The following is a 23,597-nucleotide window of genomic DNA, read 5'->3' on the forward strand; positions in this document are numbered from 1 at the left end:
GCTCCAGTTAATAAAAACACCTGGGCGTGACAAGAGTGTTTTAACCTACAAACTCCTCTGAAGGTTCTCTAGCCTGCCTGACAGGCTTGTCCGGCCACATGTGATTGCTCACAGCCTCCCAACCGTGAGAGGCACGAGATGCTTTAAACCTTCTAAAAACAGGTTCTTTAGAGAAGTTAGAAAACCATTAGTATAAGTATAGAGGGCTGATTAGAAATTGTATTGGTGAAGGGTTTTTCATTTGTTGAGCCAATGTTTGTTGCTAAGTCTCCACTTCCCCTGCCCTTACACACATTAGTGAATATATAGAAGAAATAAGTATTAACCTTTAATATTAATCATGTTAGACTTTAGGCTAAGCAAATTCTTTCCTTAATTAAAACCCACTACACCCTCACCCTATAGGAATGTAACTTTATCTGGTACCTTCAGAAGGTGGAGTCTTTTTTAAGAATAATCACCCCTGGAGAAATAAGTGTCCTGGCTGACTGACTGCTGTCACAAGGAGAGGGTCATAAATTGTCAGGAGGCCCCTTGGCCAGAAGATGATGTAACACGCCTAAGACCTCTGTATACATTTGTATGAAGCACCTGACTTTGATAAAAGTCAGGACTGCTGACCCCACGTGACTTTTGCATAACATCTCAGTGTATAAAAGTAGACCATGGAAAATAAAGAATTGGGATCAGTTCCTCGAAAGACTGGTCTCCCCATGTCTCTCTCTCTCTCAAACTCTGGCTGAGTCTCCATCTGGAGCACGGAGCCCGCCATGCTTACTAATTATGCCTGGGCTTCTAAGATTCGACCGGGGAGGCCTCAGTGTCTCCTCTCCTTCGGGAGAACGGAAGGACTTCTGCGGCCTACGTAAGTGGTGCAAGCTTCTTGTCTTGAAGTTTTATTCGTTTCCCGCATAAACCAAGCTACTCAGCCTCTTTTCTCCACTAAATTTTCCTGCTGAGCTATCCTCATTCTATTACTCTTTACATCTCTAATTAATATCTAATTGAAGCTATTGTATCCTGATCCTCGCCGACGCAGTCCCCGCTTCGAATTCCCTGGATCAGCCGGGGCTGGACCCCGGCACTTGAGTAAATAAAAGGGCTATTAAAACACTAATGCTAATGCACATAAATATTCTTTTTCAGATTATTTTCCATTACTGGCTATACAAGATTAATTTCCTGTGCTAGACGGTAGGTCCTTGTTGTTTTTCCACGTTTTCTATTGTAGCATGTATTGTGTTAATTCCAAACTCCTAATTTATCCCTCCCATCACTGCTATCCCCTTTCTGTGTCATAGTTTGTTTTTTATGCTTGTGAGTTTATGTCTCTTTTGTAAATAAGGTCCTTTATATCATTGTCTTAGATTCTGCATATAAATGATACTGTATGATATTTATCTTTGACTTACTTCACTTAATATGATAATCTCTAGGTCCATCCATGTTGCTGCAAATGGCATTATTTCATTCTATTTTTTTGTGGCTGAGTAATATTTCTTTGTGTGTGTATATATATCACATCTTCTTTATCCCTTCATCTGTCACTTATGTCGCTTCCATGTCTTTGCTATTGTATTTAATAAACAGTGTTGCAATGAACATTGGGGTGCATATATCATGTAAAACACTTTTAACTCTTCCTGATTATTTTTCTAACATTTAAGCTCGATTAAATTGATCTTCATCATCAGTTCTGCCATGACCGAAATACAACCTATGATAGTATATTTGCTCCAATCCTAATTTATTCATTTCATATTAATGCTATTGGGCATCTTTGTTGCAAGACATTTTCAACCTTAATAGAGAAGAATTGAGATTTAAATTAATATAAAATGCTATATGAAATATATGTCAAATAATAATTTAATATATTTGAAAAAGATTAGAAAGATAAAAGAAAATTGAATCTATTTATAGGGTAAGAGATGGAGAAGGAAATGACAACCCACTCCAGTATTCTTGCCTGGAAAATTCCATGGACAGAGGAGCCTGGAGGCTACATTCCATGTGATAGTATAAGAGATGGACATGACTTAGCAACTAAATAACAGCAGCAACGACAAGTAGGGTAAAAGGATGGAGGAGATCATACAGAGGGGAGGCTAATGATTCATAAAAGAGAGCATAGTTGATGAAGGCAGACTCTGGGGGAAAGAAAAAAACAAAACATGGTCCTACTCAAAGCCGTGTGAATTGGGGCAAGCCAATTAAAATTTTTTTTGAGCTTCCTGTTTATACCTCTGTAAAATGGGGCTAATAATACCTATTAGGCTTGTGGTAACCCACTCCAGTGTTCTTGCCTGGAGAATCCCAGGGATGGTGGAGCCTGGTGGGCTGCCATCTATGGGGTCGCACAGAGTCGGACACGACTGACGTGACTTAGCAGCAGCAGGCTTGTGGTAAGAATCAAAGAGATATTTTAGGGACAGTACTTAACAATCTGTAAAGTACCACTCACATGTAGTTTGCAAGTGTGTCTAGGAAGAGACAGTGGAAAGGTCAGCAGCCCCTCCGGTTGCCCCATTTAACCAGTGAACAGCCAGGGAAGTCCTTGAGTTCATATATATATATATATATATATATATATAATTTTTTCCTCTTTCTGTATCCCTAGAGGGAGTACTCCATCTTTCCCCTGCCATCTTGCCCTACTCCCAAGTGCGATTCTTGTTCAGCCTCAGAGTTTATGCCCCAGAATCCCTGACTGAACTTCTCATGCTCACAGGAGTTTCTTTGCAGAGTCAATGCATTGCCAGTCATCTGTCTTCCAAAGTCCCACCTGTCAAACCCCACTGATCCATCCTTGTGGAAGTGGGGGATGGGGAACCTTGAGTGAATGAGGCAGTCTAGGATAACAGAAATCTGAATTATTGTCTATTTTGTGGAACATTTCAGTTTTATTTCTTTCAAATATGCCAACTACCTAGAACAAGTTGAATAGCATTGTCCTGAAGGAACTTGCTTTGGAGAATAGCCAAATAAGATGCATAATTAGCACACTAATTGTGGTAGGAGCAATTAAATGGCTTAAATGCCTATTTCCCCTCTCTCACCTTGTTTACATTGTTAATTTAATCAATTGACACTTTCTTCAAAGAATATAAGGTGAACATTAAACCTCTAAGTTCAATTACATTCAGTGGTCACCGAGTAAATAGTAGCATATGCTTGTTCTTTAGAGGTTACTTTACAGGAATCTCATTTTGTATTCCCAACAACACTAGGAGGTGAACCGGAAAGTTTTCTTATCTTTAGTTCACAGATGAGGAAATAGAATCTCTAAGACATCAGGTAACTTATCTATATAAGGCCGTGAAGCTAGAGATCAGTCAGCTCATTCATACTTAATCTGATTCTTCAGAGATTTACTGTATTTCTGTTGATGTGGCAGAGGAACCAAAGCAAAGCAAACACTGAGCATCCAAGGTAGGTGATTTTATTCATTTGTTCATTCACTCCTTTTTATTTCCAGAGAGGGCTCCTATGCCTGGAACACAATACGTGTCTCAGAAGGCCACTCACTGCATGAATGGAAAGGAGGCTAGATGGAAGAATTTACTGTATATAGTAATAAATATAAAACACGTGAGTAAGTATATCTTGCTGTACAAAACTTGCATCCTCTCAAGTAGAACAAGCAACAAGGGAAACAAGCTCACCAGATCAGTTCTTCTTTCTTCAAGCACCCAGATGAGTGGGGAATTCCTGCCTTGTAAGTGACCAGAATAAGTGATCAGATGGCCATTCCTTTCTCCCCATCCTCATCCACCCCAGCCGCTCCAAAAAATCCTCACCATCTGCCTCATCCTTCTAATGACTTCTGTTATTCTATTAACCTCCTGGGATAGCTTTTCTCTCTGTTTTATAGCTTTACTCTCTGTCTCTTTTCTCTATGTGTGTCTCCTTCCAGGCTTCTTTCTTTTTCTACTTTTTCATTTCCTCCTCTACTTTCTCCTCCTACTCCTTTCCCATTCCCCCTCCCATTCCCTTTCATCATCATCATCATCATTATTATTAATTTTTGGTTCAGTGGGAACTTATTCAATCTTGAATGGTATATGGAGTGGATAGCCTTTCCCTTCTCCAGGGTATCTTTACAACCCAGAGATCGAACTCAGGGCTCCTGCATTGCAGGCAGACTCTTTACTAGCTGAGCCACAAGGGAAGCCCTAATGGTATAGCTAATGGCTAGCTATTTCCACAAAATGACTGGCTCACTTGAGGATAAAGACACACCATGTGTACCTTAGTCAACAATCCACTTTCCATGTGAAATAGTCATATTATTGTTAAAATATTTGGGAGTTTTCTAATGATTGACTTTATTCTGTACTTTATGCATTATTTAGAATTACTTATTGCATTAGACAAGTGAAAGTCGGTTAGTCATATTGGACTCTGCAATCCCATGGATTATACAGTCCATGGAATTCTCCAGGCCAGAATACTGGAGTGGGTAGCCTTTCCCTTCTCCAGGGGATCTTCCCAAGCCAGGAATAGAACCCAGGTCTTCCACATTGCAGGCAGATTCTTTACCAGCTGAGCCACAAGGGAAGCCCAAGAATACTGGAGTGGGTAGCCTATCCCTTCTCCAGTGGATCTTCCCAACCCAAGAATCAAACCAGGGTCTCCTGCATTGCAGGGATTATTTGCATTATTCTTCTGTAATAAGGGCATTTCTAAGGAGTATCAGATAACCCAACAATACATCAGCTTTTCTCTTTTGCAGAAATTGAGTGAGATTTCTGAGAAATACCTTAATTAAAGTGATTAAGCAGCAGCTCCGGACTGAAGATGAGATTCTGTAACAGTCTCCCTGCTTCTGCTGAGCATCAGATGGTCCAGAATGTTTCACAGACCCTTAACTGGTCTCCAAGCTTCTAATTCTTCAGGCACCGCCCCCTCCGCCCCCTGCCACAAACCCCAGCCTCAGGAGTGATTTTCCTATTAAAAAAAAATGATCAGATTTTGTGAGCCTTCTATTTAAAATGTCAGTTGGTTCCTTGTCAACAGTGAGGGATTGTTAACACTCCTTTTGATGCTGCTCAAATTCCTTCATGATCTCTTATTTTTAAAAAAGAAGGAAAAAAAAAAAAAGACTTTTGGCCTTTCAGTTTAATGTTGTGTTTTTTTTTAAGTCTTTTTTGAATTTGTTATTAATACAGTATTGCTTTTCTTTTATGTTTTGGTTTTCTGGCAGTGAAGCATGTGAGATCTTAGCTCCACTGCCAGGAATCAAACTTACAACCCCTTCATTGGAAGGCTAAGTCTTAACTATTGGGCCACCAGGAAAGCCCCTACTTGATCTCTTTAGACCCAGTGAAACACTCCTCCCTTCCTCCCCATCCATCGTCCTGGAACATGGACGGTGCATCTTTTCATTTATTTATTTTCACATGGGTGCTGCCATTCCTTTTTTTGGAATGCTTCCTTCTCTCCATATGCCCTTCCTCTATTTTACCTTGTGATGGAGGAGAGAAGGGGATATATTTGAAATATATTTCCCAGGTTCCAAATTCATCTCCTCCATAAAGCCTTGGTATATTTTGTCATTCAAAGTGCATATATCCATTTTCTTGGTGTGTTCTTGCATTGCCTGGCAAGTTCTGTCTTGTATTGCAATTATTATTATTATTATCATTTGATGTGTGTTTTTCTCTCTCCTGGCCCAAGTTTATATCTTATTCACCACCTTTCAGGTGTTGCATTCAGTGCTGGGCACACATTTGCTGTTCAGGATTAGGCGGCCACTGGATTGCTGAACTGAATTCTCCTTCTGTGCTTTGAGTTGGAATATTCTGTGAATAATAAGATCCCCTCAGTTCTCAGGAACCGTATCACAGGCTATGATTCCAGTAAGAAATGAAAGCTTAACATTTATTATCTCATAAGTTAAAAGTTCTGACTGAGGGTTTATTTTGGAAACACATCACAGAAACACAGAAATCAAAGCATTTCTTTCACATCCAGAGAAGATAATGACTCAGCTATGGCACTGCCTTCTGTTCTGGTGGCCCCAGGCTCTGTGAGTGTATGTTCCTGTCTCAGATGGAGTCCCGAGGGTGGCTTTGCGAATTTCTATCGTCTTTCTGGTAAATGAATCATTTTGTGCTGTTTTCCCATGAAGGGGAACATTCATCCTCTCCTCCACTATAGGATGTCTAGATTGAGTTTAACTTTTCTACTCTTATAAATCATGTTTCTGGATTTTGTTGCTAAAGTTTCATTTTACATCGTATCCAAGGCTGATGACTAACATGGCAAAGTGATACAGTAAGGGTTTGAGATCTGGGGACTTTGACTCTGAATCCATGAGTTTGGGCAAATCCTTCACTCTTTCCAAGGTTCAGTTTCATTCAGAGAATCAGCATAGTGATAGATCGACTTATAGGATGTTAGACGGAGATCTTACAAGGTGTTGCCTGTGAACCTGGCAGGCAAGCTGTGGAGGAGTCCCTGCTCTAGAAATGACGGGGTTGGGAGGCTGGGGTAGTAGTTGAAAAGGGTTCTACCACCACTGCCATTTGGAGGAGCCACTGTTTTTATCCCATATTTTCTCCTTGTTTGTTAGTTGCTCAGTTGTCTCCGAGTCTTTTGTGACCCCATGGACTGTAGCCCTCCAGGCTCCTCTGTCCATGAAATTCTAAAGGCAAGAATACTGGAGTGGATAACCATTCCCTTCTTCAGGGGGTCTTCCGGACCCAGTGATCAAACCACGGTCCCCTCCATTGCAGGCCAGCTGAGCCACCAGAGAATCCTCTTTGGATCAAGATTACCTTTTATGTGTTTGGTACATATGCCTATGTGTTATTATATCTGGAATTCAAATCTTTTTTTGTGCCATGAATCTCTTAAATATTGTTGGAGAAGATGGATCTTTTCAGAGATGTTTTTAAGCTAAAAAATATTAGACTGACCAAGAAAAATTATACTGAAATGCAGTCCTAACTCTAGATCCTTTTGGGACTCATGCACTGCAGCTTAAAGGTTTTGAAATTGTCTTAAAAATGTAAAATCCAAAATGGGTCTTAAGAGTCACAGACATGTCTACACTCTCTGTGCGTGCTCGGTTGCTTAGTCATGTCCAGCTCTTTGGTACCCCATGAACTGCAGCCCATCAGGCTCCTCTGTCCATAGAATTTTCCAGGCAAGAATACTAAGTGGGTTACCATTTCCCTCCTCCAACACGCTCACTTTACTGAGGGGAAAATGTGATCTCGAAGACAGGTCCCCCAAACCGGTCCAGAATCACACAGAGTTTTGTTCAGTGGACATTTACAAGAGTATCTATTTCTATTTACTCTGCTTCCAGCTACAAACAACCCTTGGGATTATTTGTGCCTTGGTTCTTGTTTCCAGATCATAACACTGTAGGCTTGCTGGGTTGAATGCTATTTGGAGTGATTTACTGGCTGATCATTTCAACGCAAAACGGAGATCATAGATGGAGACTTCCTAAATGTTCAGTACACCCCCACCAAAGTGCATTTGAACAATCAAGGTTATCCTAATATTAATTATTCATGGGCAGAGACTGACAAATGAATTCTAATTGCAAATAAGTGCAATTGCTTTCGATTGCATAATTTATGATTCCATTTGTTAAACTAAGACAACAGGAATTGATGAAAGGCATTAAGTGGCCCCAAATTAAAGGTAATTTGGGTTCAAAAGCTTATATCTATGTGGGTGTAGCTTGAATTTTTCAGCTTGTCTGAGATTACCCTTTTTTCACTGGTGATAAATATGCCAGGTAATCTGTGTTCCACTGGGCCCCATGTCTGGCTGGAGATGCATCAGTCTGGGATTTCTGGAGAGAGACCTGTGGTCAAGCTCATGATGAGAGCATCTCTTGTCCATGGGCGGCTCAGTAGCCGCTATCTTTCCCTGTGGCTTGGGGTCTGTCCTCTGGGGCTTGGCTGTATGAGAGCTGGGCAGGGTAGTTTTGTCTGCATTGCACTCTGACACTCTGCTGAAGAGAGTGCGAATGAGAGACCAAAATGGGCAGTAGAGAGATCCACTGGAAATTGTTTTCTAAAAAATAAGTAAAATACTTTTCTTTCCATTAGACAGACAATCCCACGGACCAGCATCTCACAGAGGTTAAGTGCAACCCCTGAAAAATTGCTCAGTGCTTTTCCTATATGTTACATGAGACAGAGACTCTACTGAAGAAGGAATCTTTCACATAATAAATTTCAAGATAACTTTGTTAAAGAAAAAAATGGATCTTAGATTTATGGTGTGTGCAATGAGGCATTTGGGGTTTAAAATATGCACTGTTAGCATCCATTCCTGGGTTTTGACTTCCCTTAGTCTGAAGAAATAGAGCTATTACTGGGAAATATTTGACTTTTGAATCTCACAAATTTGTTCTCTAAAGGCAAAATTTCATCTAAGCACAAGGGAAGGATTTGGAAACAATATGCTTTCATATAACTGTGTTTACTTTAGGCTCTGTGTTTAATTAATGAACAAGATAATTGTTTTATTGACTTTTGATTACATATCGTGGACTGAAGAAGAGAAACAGTGGACCCGGGCTGGAGACAGTCTTGCCACACCTCGTGGGACTGGTGGCTACACAGGAAGTCTGTTCCCTGCCAGGCCAGGGGCCGGGTGGTTGCTGAGCAGTTCTGTGACACCCAGGACAGGCCAAGCAGCATGAGTCCACCAGGAAGTTGGGGAGATACAAGAGAACCCAGCACAGCTAGAACTGAGGAACAGAGTGGAGGGTAGACACTCAAAGGGAAGGCTGTTTGCAAATGGAGAACTGGAGGCCCGCCCTGATGGCTCTCTGTGCATTTCTAGAGAAAGGTTACATATGCCCTACGGCCTGGTTGTTTTTGCTGGGTGAGGATGGATTCAGGAGATGAAAGAAGAGATGCCTGAGAATGGATTTATGAGGGAGGGTAGCCCCCCATAAAGTTAGCCAGCCCAGTCCTGGCTAACTGGGCTGTGCTGGGCTCTCTGGCTTCAGTGCCTATGGGGGTGACGCTAAGTCCGCCATCCATGGCTGGTGCCTAGAGAGTTCTGTTCAGTTCTAGAAAATGCAATTTCATGCTAATCCCTGGGGAGACAAGATGCTAGGCAGGGTCCTAAGGCTCAGGAAACAGCCTCATGAGTGATAGTTTCTATCTGCTGAGCTCCTGTGGTGCCAGACACTTGGCAGTGTTATCTTACTTAGTGTTCATAAGGCCCGGCTGTTCATAGTCGTGACTGTTCCTTAAGTGGAGGGTTGGAATGGCTTTGCTCACAGCTTGTAAGGGTGAGGCTGGACACAGCTCTGTCTTCTGGCTTTGAAAAGTGAAAGTGGGGAAGGACCGGGAAGGTGGTGGAGCCTGAGCTGCTTATTAGTGAGCTTTTACAACAGGGCAAGGAGGCGCTGTCTGGAAGTGTATGTGCTTGAGAGGGCTACAGGTGAAGCCATATGTCAGCTCCACCACCCGCTAGCTGGATAAATTTGAATGCATCATCCGTCTTCTTTGAGCTTCAGTTTCTCCCACTCTGAAAGGGATTGGGACAAATGCACCTTTGGGAGAGCTGTTGTGAAGACCAGGGAAGATAATTTAAAGTGCGGACATGGTGGGTGGTCAAAATTGACACTCAGCAGATGTTGGTCCCTTTCCTTGTCCTTTTATTTTGGATATGGACCATTTTAAAAGTCTTTATTGAATTTGTTATAATATTGCCTTATTTATTTCTATTTTTAAATTTTATTTATTTTTTATCGAAGGATAATTGCTTTATAGAATTTTGCTGTTTTCTGTCACACCTCAACATGAATCAGCCACAGGCATACATATATCCCCTCCCTTTTGAACCTCCCTCCCTATGCCACCCTTCTAGGTTTTATGGTTTGATCTTTTGGCCATGAGGCATGTGGGATCTTAGCTCCCCACCTAGGGATCAAACCCATACCCCTTGCATTGAAAAGTGAAGTCTTAACCACTGGACCAGCAGGGAAGTCCCACATTCCTTGTCTTTAAAGAGTTCTTCCTCAGGCCCCTTCAGTAACATGTGGCATTTGGAAGGTGTATAAGAGAGGGATGCTAAAGAAGGTCGTGTGATTTGTATGCATGAGTTCAGAACTGGGAGTCGGAATACAGTCATGTGACCTTGATCAGGTGCCCCTAGCATCTCCTGTGACTTTGTCTGTGTGGCTCAGATTGAAGGTGCGGGACTCTGAGTGTGAACACTGTGAAAGACACTGTCCCTCTTCTGACACTAGGTTTGTTTATCTCTGATGCCCACCTCGTCTCATCTCTGTTTTCTCACTAGCAACGACTTTTCTTTTCTTCTCTTCAGCTTCATTTCTAAGGAGCCCAAAGCTTCATTGTCTCAGTCATTCCTAATGAAAGTCACCATCAAGAGAGTATCTGAGGTTTATTGACAGGAAAGCCCAAGTTGTTCAGTACATGGACTTCAGAGCCTTAACAGGAAGGCTCCAGTCTGGCACCAAGTATCAGAGTACAAGAGCCTCCTCTTGGCATTGGGTGGTTGGTAGGGTAGGAGAGCAAGCACTGGAACCATTCACTCGATTTTGGACCCCTAACACTTGTTCTATGAGAGGTCTTCACAAGCCATAGCTTGGCAGTCTTGTTTAAAACTATAATCTGGATGCAAAAGAGAGGTCTGACAGGGACACCTAAAGAATCATTCTGCCTTGATTCAAACTAGGAAGCCACAAGCCCTGGATGTCACAAGTCTCTCTTACCACTGCTGATGACTCCTCAGGTGCCTGGGGTGTCTTGATTGCATCAAGTAGCTCAGAGGAGACTACTTATCTTGAGTGAGAGTAAATCAGTCCTGAATATTCATTGGAAGGACTGACGCTGAAGCTCCAATACTTTGCCCACCTAATGCGAAGAACTGACTCATTGGAAAAGACCCTGATGCTGGGAAAGATTGAAGGCAGGAGGAGAAGGGGATGACAGAGGATGAGATGGTTGGCTGGCCTCACTGACTCAATGGACATGAGTCTGAGTAAGCTCTGGGTGTTGGTGATGGACAGGGAAGCCTGGTGTGCTGCAGTCCATGGAGTTGCAAAGAGTCGGACATGACTGAGCTACTGAACTGAACTGAAAGCACAGGGGCATATGCCCTGAGGGTACCACACTCCCTCTGGGAGGGGGCTAGCTTCCCTCTGTGTCAGCCCCTTCCTGGGTGTGAAAGAACACAGGATCCCAGGGGCCATTGGAGTGGAGAAGACCAGGAGCTTTGCAATCAGATGGGCAGATCTCTTTCAAGTTCTAGTTCTGCCATTTTCCAGCTGAATGACCTTGGGCTAGTTTCTTACCTTACTTGATCCTTCTGTTTTTTTTTTTTTTTACTTTTTATTTTTGTATTGGGGTATAGCTAATTAACAAATAGTGTTGTGATAGTTTCAGGTGAACACCAAACAGACTCAGACATACATGTATCCATTCTCCCCCAAACTCCTTCTCTTTGGTCTGCCACATCATATTGAGCAGATACTTATGTATACCGTAAGACCTTGTTGGTTATCCATTTCAAATATAACACTGTGTATCCTTCATTTTTTAATGTGGAAATGTGGCTGTAGGAAGACCTTAAGATAATACAAAGAGACCCAAGAAATGTAATGATTATGACTATTATTAGCATTATTATCTGAGAGATAGAGGGGGGTCACTTATTCCAAACTCTCCATTTTCACATGCAAAAATTAAGACCCATGGAGGTTACATTCCTTTTCTAAGCTCATAGGTAAGACTCAGGCAGACTGGGGTTTGAGAAAATAAAATCTTTTTAATTTCATTTTTCAATTTTTCAGTTATAAATTTGGCTAATCCTAGTTTTTTTCTGGCCAGTTGTGGAGTGGAAAAAGCTATCACAACTGAGATATGATTTTTCTTACAATTGAATCTCCTTAGGACATCCACAGCCCGGCCCACCAGCTGCACAGCTCTGTGTATATGTAGGAGATGCTGCTATGCATTTCTCTTTGTCCCCATGAAAACATTTTATGGGTCAAGAAATCTTTGGAAACATTAACTGGGAATATTTAGGGCATCTGCTGCCACTGCTGGCAGTGTCCAGGATGTCTTCAAGTGTCCAGGATGTCTCCGTTGCACCAAGCAGCTCACACGAGTCTGCTTATCTTGAGTAAGATGGCTTTCACTCAGATGACTCTTGCCCCTCATTTCACATGGCTTCCATGATCTTTGTTCCTGCCCATTTGGTCCCTTCTGGTCTCACCTTCTCTGGACCTCATTGACTTCCCTGCCCTTTTTTCCACCGTATTCTCCAACTTTCATGTCTACCCCACTGTTTGGACTAGGAGGGCATCTCCTATTTGTTGGTGGGGCAGAGTGGTGAACACAGAGATCTGTGCTCCTTATCATGCTTTTTTTTCTAGGTTATGCCTCGCTTCAAATTCTTTTAGGCTTTTGGAAAATGATATCTAGAGTCCTTGATATTCTTTTGGAGGCCCTGTCACATCCCCTACTAGATGTACTGAGCACTGAGTGGTCAGGCCCCTTCATTTGCCATTATCCCCAGCACCACATAAGCAAAGCCATCATTATTGATAATAACTGTCATTTAGAGGATGCTCACTGTGCAACTGTGCTGTAGTTGCTCTTTCTACCCATGATTTACTTTAACCATCTCAGTTAACGGTGTGAGATGAGTATTTCTAACCTCATCTTACAAGATGGGAAGCTGTGCTAAATCATATCGCTAGTGGGTGGCAGAGGTGAGACCCAAACTGTGAATATGAACGTCTGGCTCTTTCGGCTGCATCAAAATAGCTTTCGATTGAATATGAGAGAGAGAGATTAACAGAGGGGAGGTTAGCCTAACACAAGGCCCTCTAGGTTGCTTTTTCTTTACTGGTTGAATCAAAATGGTCTAAGCATGTGCAGGAAGTCTGTGTACTTAGAAGCCTGATATGGGGTTAATTCCTGGGATGTCTAGAAATTAGGAACATTTTGTAACATATGAGCAGTTTGGGGTGGCGTAAGTGTAGATGCTGTAGTCCTAGTGAACTTGAAAAGATCAGATCTTTGAAACTGGGCAACTACCAGGATAAAATGCCTGGAGCATTCTTCAAGTGAAAGTGAAGTCAGTCAGTCTGACTCTTTGTGACCCCATGGACTGTAGCCTACCATGCTTCTCCGTTCATGGGATTTTCCAGGCAAGAGTACTGGAGGGAGTTGCCATTTCCTTCTCCAGAGGATCTTCCCAACCCAGGGATCAAACCCTGGTCTCCCACATTGTAGGCAGATGCTTTACAGCCTGAGCCACCAGGGAAGTTAATAGTGGAATACTGGATCTTCCCAACCCAGGGATCGAACCCAGGTCTCCCACATTGCAGGAGGATTCTTTACCAGCTGAGCCACAAGGAAAGCCCTTGTGGGATTCCCTTGTGTAATCCCTTGAAGGGATTAAAAAAAGATGTCATCAAAGAAGCTTTCAGATTCTGGCATTCTGAGATTCTAAATCCTACAGATCTTCACCAATATACTAAATTTTAATTAAAAAGACAATGAGGTCTAATGAGTACCTAAGACAATGTGGCAATGGCACCCCACTCCAGTACTCTTGCCTGGAAAATCCCATGGACAGAGGAGCCTGGTAGGCTCCAGTCCATGGGATCGCGAAGAATCGGACACACTTTCACTTTTCACTTTCATGCATTGGGAAAGGAAATGGCAACCCAGAGTCAGACAAAACTGAAGTGACTTAGCAGCAGCAGCAGCAGCAAGACAACGTGGAGTAGAACTTGGGGTGGGAGTGCAGTGGGAGGGAGGAGAGTACCACGGACAACTAACATTGACTCTGGAATAAAGATTTTCAGATACTTTGTCTAGAAAGAAGAGGCATGAGTTCAGGTACAATGGAAAGAGACCAAATGTGAGTAAGTGGGCTAAAATTAAAATGAGAAGAATTAGTGAAGTGAAGGTAACTTTTCTAGGGTGCAGGAAGGTTGAAAATAGTTTCTGGAATCTTACTTTTTTTTTTCTTAGCACATATGAGAAGTGCCTTTTCCCTTTTTTTCTGGGGGAGCTGACACACTACTAGAGCAGGAGGCAAGAAATGAAGCTTGGCAGTCCCTTTGAGGCTCAGGAGGGCTCCGGGTACTGAACAGCAGTGGTGCCAGTTGGGGTGGGGTGGGCTAGAACCATGCTGGCCTGCAGCAGAAGCATTGCACTCCACAGACCTCCCCAGGGTCGTCCAGCATGGGTCCAGTTTGGGGGATGCTCTGGGCACTCATCTACAAGATTCTGCCTCAGATTGAAGCTCAGGGGTTTATCTTTAAGTAGATTCCTACAGAACATTCAAACCGCCTGACAAAAGATATGAAAATGTAATGTAATAAAAGAGTGATTGTGGCAGGGATGACTAGTGCCACAGAGGAGGTATCAAATCTCCACTCTTACCAAGACAGACAAAACAAAATCCAGCAGCCCTGGAGGAATCAGAGAAATTCCAGCTTGCATTAGAAGGAGAGCCAACTTCAACTCTGCCTCCTTCATGGCTTTTGTTTTAAGCTAAATTATTTTTCTTCTGCCTCCCCTCAATGTCAAGCCCTTTGGTAGATCCCAGCACATCACCTGCTGGTCACATGGCAGAATGATCAAGCATAGGGGACTCCCACTCACGAGCTGGTTGACTGGTGGAGTGAGAGACAAGGAAAAGGTGTGGAAGGCAGAGCAATGTCTCCTGAAGATGGTCATGCCATAATCCCTGGAACCTGTGAATATGTTTCTCTACACGGCAAAAGGGACTGCAAACATCCTTAAGGCTTAAAGAGCCAGAGAGAGGAAGAGTATCCTGGATTATCTGGATGTACCTAATCTAATCACATTAAAATTGAGGAACCTCTTCAGATTTCAGAGAATCAGAGAGATGGCAGTGTGAGAAGGAGTCAACCTACAATTTCTGGCTTAGATGAGGAAGCCAAGGAATGCAGGCAGCCTTTAGAAGCTGGAAAAGGCAAGGAAACTTCTAGAAAGTTTCCCTGTCAAACCCTTGATTTTAGCCCATTAACACCATCTCAGAATTCTGAACTACAGAAATTATAAAGTCACTTTGTATGGCTTAAGCTACTATGTGACAAGTGAAAGACGTTCAATTGTGTCCGTATCTTTGCAACCCCATGGACAATACAGTCTGTGGAATTCTCCAGGCCAGAATACTGGAGTGAGTAGCCTTTCCCTTCTCCAGGTGATCTTCCCAACCCAGGTCTCCTGCATTGCAGGCGAATTCTTTACCAGCTGAGCCACAAGCTTCACTTCCATGGACTGTAGAGTTCATGGGGTCCCAAAGAGTCTGACATGACTGAGTGACTTTCACTTTAAGCTACTAAGTTGGTAGCAATTTGTTGCAACACCATTGAAAATTAATGCAATGGGGAAGCAGAAACTATGTCTAATTAATTCATCTTTCTATTCCTGATTCTCTGTAGAATAAGTGCATGTATTCACTGAGTAAATGCTTTCAGAAAGATAGAAAGAAAGCAAGAGAAGGAAGGACAGAAGGGAGAAAGAGAGAAAGAATTTGAATTTGACCAAGAGTATTTGTTGAAGACTTCCTAGATGGTGCTAGTGGTAAAGAACCTGCCTGCCATGCAAGAGAGATAAGAGATGTGGATTCAGTCCCTGGGTAGGGAAGATCCCCTGGAGGAGAATATGGCAACCCACTCCAGTGTTCTTGACTGGAGAATCCTATAGACAGAGAAGCCTGGGGGGTTAGAGTCCTTTGGGTTGCCAAGAGTTGGATACGACTGAAGCAACTTAGTATGCATGCATGCAAGAGTATTTGTTGTAAGACCCAATGACATTCATTTGCTCAAAAGGTATTTTCTAAGGTTCCATGTACCCAATATTGTGCCAAGTACTTGTGGGGAGACATGAGGGGTACACATTTAGACACGTCCTCAAGGAGCTTCCAATCTAGCACATGAATCAGAGAACAGTCAGGTAGAAACCTGTGGGTGCCACAGACCTCAGAGGAAGAGGAGGGGGAGGAAGAGAGGGCCTCAGTGCAATGCTGGCTGTTGGCTGGAGGTTCTTTCCTATGTGGGCTTCTCCAGAAGCTCACTGATAATACAGCAGCTGGATCCCCCCAGAGTAAGACAGAGTGAGAGAGCCAAGGAGAGAAGGGGAGAGAAAGTATGATCAAGAAAGAAATCACAGTTTTTTTGTACCCTAATCTTGGGAGTGACATCCCTTTACCTTGCGGCATTGATTCTTTAGAAGTGAGTCACTAGGTTGAGCCCACACTTCCTGAAACAAATACTAGGAGGAGGCAGAGGTTGCCTACTGCAGTCGGGCAGCCACACTGGCATCTTTTCCATCCATATAACAGAAGAGAGGACTTCTCTGAAGGCCAAAGGCTAAGGAAGTCTATGGAGCCCATCCTTATCTGTCTGGGAACCAGCACCTGTACCACAGTTTACATACTGTGTCACAGTCCCTGTGGGACGCTTAGGAAGGTACTAACTAGTGATGGTTCTGCCACTGCTGTCAAAAACCTAGATTGAGCAAAATCTCACAGCATCTTAGTCTGGGACCTTCCTAGGAAGTTGTATTCAAGGCCAGGGGTAGAAGAAGTAAGGAGATACACATTTTCTTGGGCTACTGATATTGTACAGAGAAGAATATTGCATAAAGAATAGAACTTGTACTTGAATTTCCATAACAGGGACTTTAAGCAGGTTAGGTAAACTCTCTAAGTCTGTTTCCTCATCTGTAAAATGGGCATCTACCTGTAGTGTGGTCACTTAGGTGCTTTTTTTTTCTCTCACTGGACTGCCAGGGAAATCCCACTCAGGTACTTTTGATCATATTTCCCATATCTGGGGAATGTCTCCAATTCTCTAAGAAACTCGTTATCTCAGCTTCCTTTGCAGGTCTGGGGCAAGCATGTGCTATAGATCAATCAAACGGTGGGTGAGAGATGCTGAATTCAAAGTGCACTCGTGTAAAAAAGGGCAACAGGAGAAAGTAATTTTCTGGATTGTGGTGGCAGTGGCTTTGGCTCTTTGAGGCTGCATTGTTTTTGTCCTACCCCCATATCAGGGGTATGTGAATTGTGGTGTGTTATGTGCTAGTGACTGGGAGTTGGTGATGGACAGGGAAGCCTAGCGTGCTGCAGTCCATGGGGTTGCAAAGGGTTGGACATGACTGAGCGACTGAACTGAACTGATGTGTCTGTGCCCAGGGAGTCTGTGTGGAATCACTGCTGGAGAATTCCTGAAGTATGGCTTGGGTGTGGTTCTAGCTGCCAAGCTCCAGCTTAACTTCTGACATGCCTGGTGATTCAGTGAGCTACCTAAATTTAATACCTAATATTAAATTTCCTGGTTTAAACCTCCTAGAATGCACTCTTTTAGCAACTCAGAGTGTTGACTGATCTATGACCTCTCAGGGTGTCATGGGGGTAAAATGAGATGATGTGTATAAAGTTCCTCACACAGGGCTTTTTACACAGTAGACACTAAGCCACGGTGTGGAAATGCTAACTCACTTCAGTCGTGTCGGACTCTTTGAGACTCTATGGACTGTTGCCCGCAAGGCTTCTCTGTCCATGAGATTCTCCAGGCAAGAATACTGGAATGGATTGCCATGTACTGTCTTCCAGACCCAGTGAACCCATGTCTCTTAAGTCTCCTGCACTGGCAGGTGGGTTCTTTACCACTAATGTCACCTGGTAAGCTAACAAATGTATCTCTTAATGTTTATTTCATCACTGTATCTGTCATTGTTACTGGGTACTTTATGAATGAAAGTCAAACCTTAATTACATGCTTATATGTAGACTGGGGATCTCAACCCAGGGTGGTTTTCCACCCCAAGGGGTGTTGGAAATGTCTGGAGACATTTTTGGTTGTCACACTGGGGATGGAGACTTACTGGCAGTTAGTGGGTAGAGGTCAGAGATGCTGCTGAATATCCTCCGCAAGGACAGGCTTTGGAGCAAAAACTTATCTGGTCTATCATCTCGTCAACAGTGCTGAGGTCAAGAAACCCTCTGCTGACTTAGAAGTAGAATGAAACCTGGCTCCCTCTCTTCACTCTGTCAGCAACAGCCTACAGGCAGACCTCACTTAAAAAAAAACTATACATTTTATTTATTTATTTCTGGCTGTGCTGGGTGTTTGTTGCTGTGTGAGCGTTTCTCTAGTTTCATTGAGCAGGGGCTACTCTCTAGTTGCAGTTCTTGGGCTTTTCTTGTTGCAGAGCATGGGCTCTAAGGCGTGAGGCTTCAGTAGTTGTGGCTCCTGGTCTCTAGGGCACAGGCTTAGTAGTTGTGGGCTTAGTTGCTCTGAGGCATGTGGGCTTTTCCCAGACTAGGAATCAGACCTGTGTCTCCTGCATTGACAGGTGGATTCTTTACCACTGAGCCATCAGGGAAGCCCCAGAACTTATTTTCTTGGGTTTTGTTCTATTGCACTTTGCAGATATTGCATTTTTTCTTTTTCTTTCTTTCTTTTTTTGACAAATTGAAGGTTTCAGCAACCCTGCCATCAGACAAGTCTTTGGGCACCATCTTTCCAGTAGCCATTGCTCACGTTGTGTCTCTATGCTCATTTTGGTAATTCTCATAATATTTCAAGCTTTTTTACTATTATTATCTTTGTGATGGTGACCTGTGATCAGTGATATGTGATGTTACTCTTGTCAAAAATTACAACTTGCTGAAGGCTCAGATGATGGTTAGCAATCTGTAGCATTGAAATGCTTTTTTAGTTAAGGTATGTACATAGTACATAAGTTATGTACATCATTTTTCCAGACACTAATGCACACTTAATAGATGACTGTATAGTATCAACATAACTTTTTATGAGCCAGGAAACCAAAATATTCATGTGACTCACTATCTCAATATTTGCTTTATTGCAGTGGTCTGGAACTGAACCTGCTATATTTGCAATGTATGCCTGTGCTAAGTTTCACCAGGACTGGGGCTAGCATGGAAAACTTCCAGGTGCAGGAGCATCAGAGTGAAAATTTGCTTACATAATTTCATGTCGCTGGAAAACACTATGAATGCTGTGAGAACAGGACGTGGAATGGCACAAGCTTTCATACATGTATTCCCAGTGCTTTGGATTAAGAAATTAGAAAAGAGTATTAACAAATCTCTCAATTTCTGCTTGGTTGGCCAACAAAGTTGGGAGTATGCTGTTATAATTTCTGTTTTTTTTTTTTTTTCAACAGGGAATCTTGATATTTTCCTTACAGACTGTAAATCTATACATCATGTGCATATATAGCAATGTAGAGGTCCTCTGCAGTTATGAGCATTTTTAGTGCAGAGAAAATTGAAACATAAAACATCAAATAGTCTGTTTCTTTTAACCACAGATGTAAGCTGAATACATTGCTGTATTTTTCTTCAACTACATAATGACTTCAGCTCATTCCAAATGGAAAATAGGTCAAGAGAAGAAGACAACTGTACTGCAGTATCAGCGATGGGCTTAGGAGTCTCGCTAAGTTCCTTTTCCTCTCGTGGGCTCAGCTCTCCCCTCTGAAAGGGTGAGCAACATGACCTCAAAGGTGTTTCATGATTTCTGGGATTTTTAGGGATTGCCAAGCTCCCAGGGCCCTCCCTAGAGGGGTGCAGTCATGAATTCATTGGAACATTGTATGAACCAGCCTCAAATTCACCCTCTAAAGCCACATATTTTGTCTGGTAGAAGCCAAGACCACCTCCACCTTCGCCCTTTTTCATTCCCATATCAGTAATTTGTGTCTTCTCTTTTTCTTGACCAGTCTTCCCAAGAGTTTGTCTATTTTTCAATAGTCTTTTAGAAAACACTTTTAGCTTTGTTCTATTATTCTTTTGTTTTATATTTTATTAATTCTGCTATTATCTGTATTATTTTTCTTTTCTGTTATCTTTAGATTTAGTTTTTTGTCCTTTTTCTAACTTTTGGAGAGGGATACTTACATCATTGATTTTTACTTTTGTGTCCTTTTTAATATATATAATTCAGGCAATAAATTTTTAAATTTCCAAAAGTTTTTTTTTTATTTTGTGGTCTTTATTATCATATAATTCAAAATAGTTTTATAATCTTTTTCTGATTTATTTTTTGACTCATGGATTATTAGAAGTATATCACTTAGTTTCAAAAATTTACGTGTTTTGTCTATATTTTGTTATTGATTTACACCTAAATTTTCTAATTGTGATGAGAGAACATACACTAAATGATTTCAGAAGCTAAACTACACACTACTACCACTATTTCTTTGGCAACTTCCATCTTCACAGCATTTTCCTCTTTATCAGATTTTTGGAGCACAGTTATTAATTTCTAAAGGGAAGACTTACATTTAAGTTGTAGGTGGAGGAGAAAACAAAATCATGTTATATTGGTCTTTCCCCCAAATCAGAAATTCGAACTCATTGTCTAGCAAAAGATCACTTTCCTGATTTGTGATTTGGTTAGCTTGAAAAGCTTTGTGAAGATATAAATTTAAACCCACTTAGCTATTGTGTTGACAAGTCATTACTATGGTCAGAAAATAGTTACATGGAAATAGATATAAAACACAGGGACCTGGTGTTTGAATACTGGAGATAAGTCTGTCCCAGAAAATGGAGACCATTTGGCTGTGGTAAGTATGTAAACTGCCCTCTACAAAACATGTCAGAATAAAAATACAGTCCAGTTTGTACCAAAGCATTTTGCTATATCAGCATGTGCTCTGGAATGTAATAGCATGAATAAGTTTACAGGGAAAAGATAATAAACTAAAAGAGCTATCTGAACAGTATTTATGTCTAGTAGTAACAGAAAACATTATTGCTGTTAAATTACTTGGGAGAAAATCCACTTGGGCAGAATTGAATCCTTTATTCCCTTCCAGTGAAATCACATCATAGTAAAAAGAGGAATGAATTAGTGCCCTGGAGATCAAGGTTCTAGTTCAGATTCAACTAGTCATATGCTCTGTGATCTTGAGAAAATCACTTCCCCTCTAAGTAGTGCTATTTAGACATTAAGTTGTGTCTAAATGTTTTGCAACCCTATAGACTATAGCCTGCAAGTCCCCTCTATCCATGGGATTTTCCAGGCAAGAATATTGGAGTGAGTTGCCATTTCCTTCTCCAGGGGATCTTCTCAACCCAGGGATGGAACACACGTTTTCTGCATTAGCAGGTGGTTTCTTTACCACTGAGGCACTGGGGAAGCCCATTAACATGGTTACCCTCTGGGTATTAGTTCCGTCTATAAAAGCCAGGAGCTGCCGTAAACCATTCAGGCCAAGTTAAGTGAGAATCTATACATTAAAGAGATAGCAAAGATGGGGGAAGGGAGGCCCTAGGACTAAAATGGTCCAGAAACTTTGAGTACATTTTCCCAGCATTATATTTTATCCCAGTGTTATCAGTTTAGTTGAAAAGGGATGACGTTTTAGGCAGGATTTGCCAAATTTCAGTCAAATTGTTGGCCTCCAAAAATGAGCTCTGTTTATTCCTGTGACAAAGTGAAGGATCTTGGCCTGCTTTCGAGTGGTCACTGATGCGGGCTCCCACTCTCATTCCCATAGCCCCCCTTTTGACATCTCTCATTGTTGCCAACTATTTATCTGACTATTTTAGGGTAGAGCAGCCCCTCACAGCACATTCCCTTGTTCCCACGCTTCTCCCATTTTGCTCCATGAGTGCTTGGGATACAGGGTTTCAACATGATTCTTGAATTGCATAAGAACACGTCTGTGTTGGCCTGGCATGGTGTGAGAACACAATCTTCCATAGCTGTGTTTGGGGAAGCAGAATTTCAAAGGCTGCAGTAGATGGTGACAGCTTCTGAAGGGGGAAAAGAAGCTGCTGTCTATAACCTCTGCCTAAGGAAGAGTTGAGAACTGGGGAGTCCAATTGCAGAGGAAAAGTGCTCTGTGGAATGTATGGTGTGAAGCCTGTGTGTGGTTCCTGGACACAGGACCTGAGAATGGAAGGCTTTGGAGAAGGGGTACTGGAAATCTCTAAATCCCTCTTGCACCCACTTGGAGACCACTGTTCCCTCACTGTGGGGAGACACAGCTTTTTTAGGTCTAACATCTGTGTCATAGCTTTCTCTCCATTTCGAACCCTCTCAACATCTTCAGTGACTTCACGACCCATATGAGTGACAACCTGTACTTTGGCCTTATGGGTCTTCTACCTCCTCCACTTGGTGGCTGTATCTCCCTCTTTTTCTCCACCACACATTCCCTAGCATCACTTAGGACCACCCCATGTCAGAGACCTGATCACACTCCCCTCTCCTCCCAGATCTCTGACCTACTCTCACAGTCCCTCTATTTTGTTTCCCAGAGACCTCCAGTTTCTGATTCTCCTACTTGTTTATGGACCAAACAACCAGATTCACATTTTATATCACTCCCTGAAAGACAGGCCAGTAAAGGCTTACAAATGCCTCCTGTAGACAGGGCAGAGTACTGCACCCATCAGAGGACTTTTCCTGCCCCTCTTGATAGAACTTTCTCACGAGCCTAGCTGAGTTTCCCATTGGCTCAGCAGCCATGAAAGCAGCAGGACTGTGCATGTGTGTGGGGCTGGGGCAGAGGCAGTCGGGTAAGGAGCAGGGAGCTGGTCTGCTGGGCTTGGACATGGCCAGGCAGAGCAGCTGCACTCCTTTTGGCTTCTGGCTGGAGACAGATTCAACATTGACATTTGGTTTGCCAAAGGTCAAGATGAGACGTTCCGGGAAACCAGCCATGGGGGCTGCAGGCATTTGGACCCGGTTCCTATTAATTTGAAACAAAAATGCTTCCCACTCTATCCTTCCCTCTCATCCCCTCCCAACCCCCCTCTGCCTCCCGCTTCCTGAAGCCCCCCTCTCCTTCTCCTTCCTTCTCTTCTCCTCCTACAGGAAGGACAGTTCAGAGGAGGTGGCTGAACTGAGTAGGGACATGCATAAGGAGAGCCTCTCATCTTGGCAGGGGATGTACTGTCTGGTCCTAAATGAGAACAGCCTAGTGGCCCTATGGACACAAGGTTTTCCAAATGGATGTGCATTTAAGAAGACATCATTTTTCTGGGCTTTAGGTGAACAGCTCCTGGTCTTGATTTTAGCCTCTCCCCTTGGGTGAGCATCCTTGCCAAGGGTAGTCTGAGGCACTGCAGCAGCTGTGTGGCCTCTGGCTTTATTTCCAGTTGAGAAATGCCTATCAGAGCGGTAGCTGAGAAAGCCCTCCTTCCAGCCCAGGTCTACTCCCTCTTTGTCATGGCCTGAGCACTTCCTCTCTGTAAGGCTTAGGCATTTGCTGTCATGCTCTGGTGTACATAAGCCTACAACAAAGGGCTAAGAATTTGGCATTAATTCAATGATTTTTTTTTTTTTTTGGTTTGGTTTTGCTTTTGGCTAGGGCAGGAGTGATGACTGACATTTTTTCTTCTGCTTAGAGGGTTTTATAAAATTCCATTTGCTATTATCTCACAGGATGGGGATTGTTAGGAAGAAGGAAAACACTTGCCAGTTGGGGTAGGGAAAAGCTCTACAGACTGTTGTTAGGATTACATTCCCTTGGAAGATAATTAAAAGTTATGCAGCTTATGCTTAGGGTTTGACTCCAGGTCTGTTTTGGTTTAAAATG

The 23,597-nt window shown here is 42.6% G+C and overlaps 1 long non-coding RNA gene across 3 annotated transcripts in view; it reads left to right on the forward strand.

The window, feature by feature from the left end:
* LOC147362765 (uncharacterized) overlaps positions 1-20,009 on the forward strand; it is a 49,739-nt gene extending 29,730 nt beyond the window's left edge. Inside the window, exons 1-4 of one of the 3 annotated variants that reach the window (XR_015135808.1) lie at positions 741-865; positions 1,147-1,194; positions 3,479-3,591; positions 4,736-4,972. This is a non-coding gene — a long non-coding RNA (uncharacterized LOC147362765). Of the gene's footprint in view, positions 1-740; positions 866-1,146; positions 1,195-3,478; positions 3,592-4,735; positions 4,973-18,884 lie in introns of those variants that run through there. The other 2 variants (XR_015135809.1, XR_015135807.1) reach the window with 2 other exon arrangements.
* Positions 20,010-23,597: the final 3,588 nt, after the last annotated feature.

This window comes from Bos grunniens, chromosome 11 (genome assembly GCF_055505025.1).
Source record: "Bos grunniens cultivar Pamir isolate PY7600 chromosome 11, Bosgru_T2T1.0, whole genome shotgun sequence".
Taxonomy (NCBI): domain Eukaryota; kingdom Metazoa; phylum Chordata; class Mammalia; order Artiodactyla; family Bovidae; genus Bos; species Bos grunniens.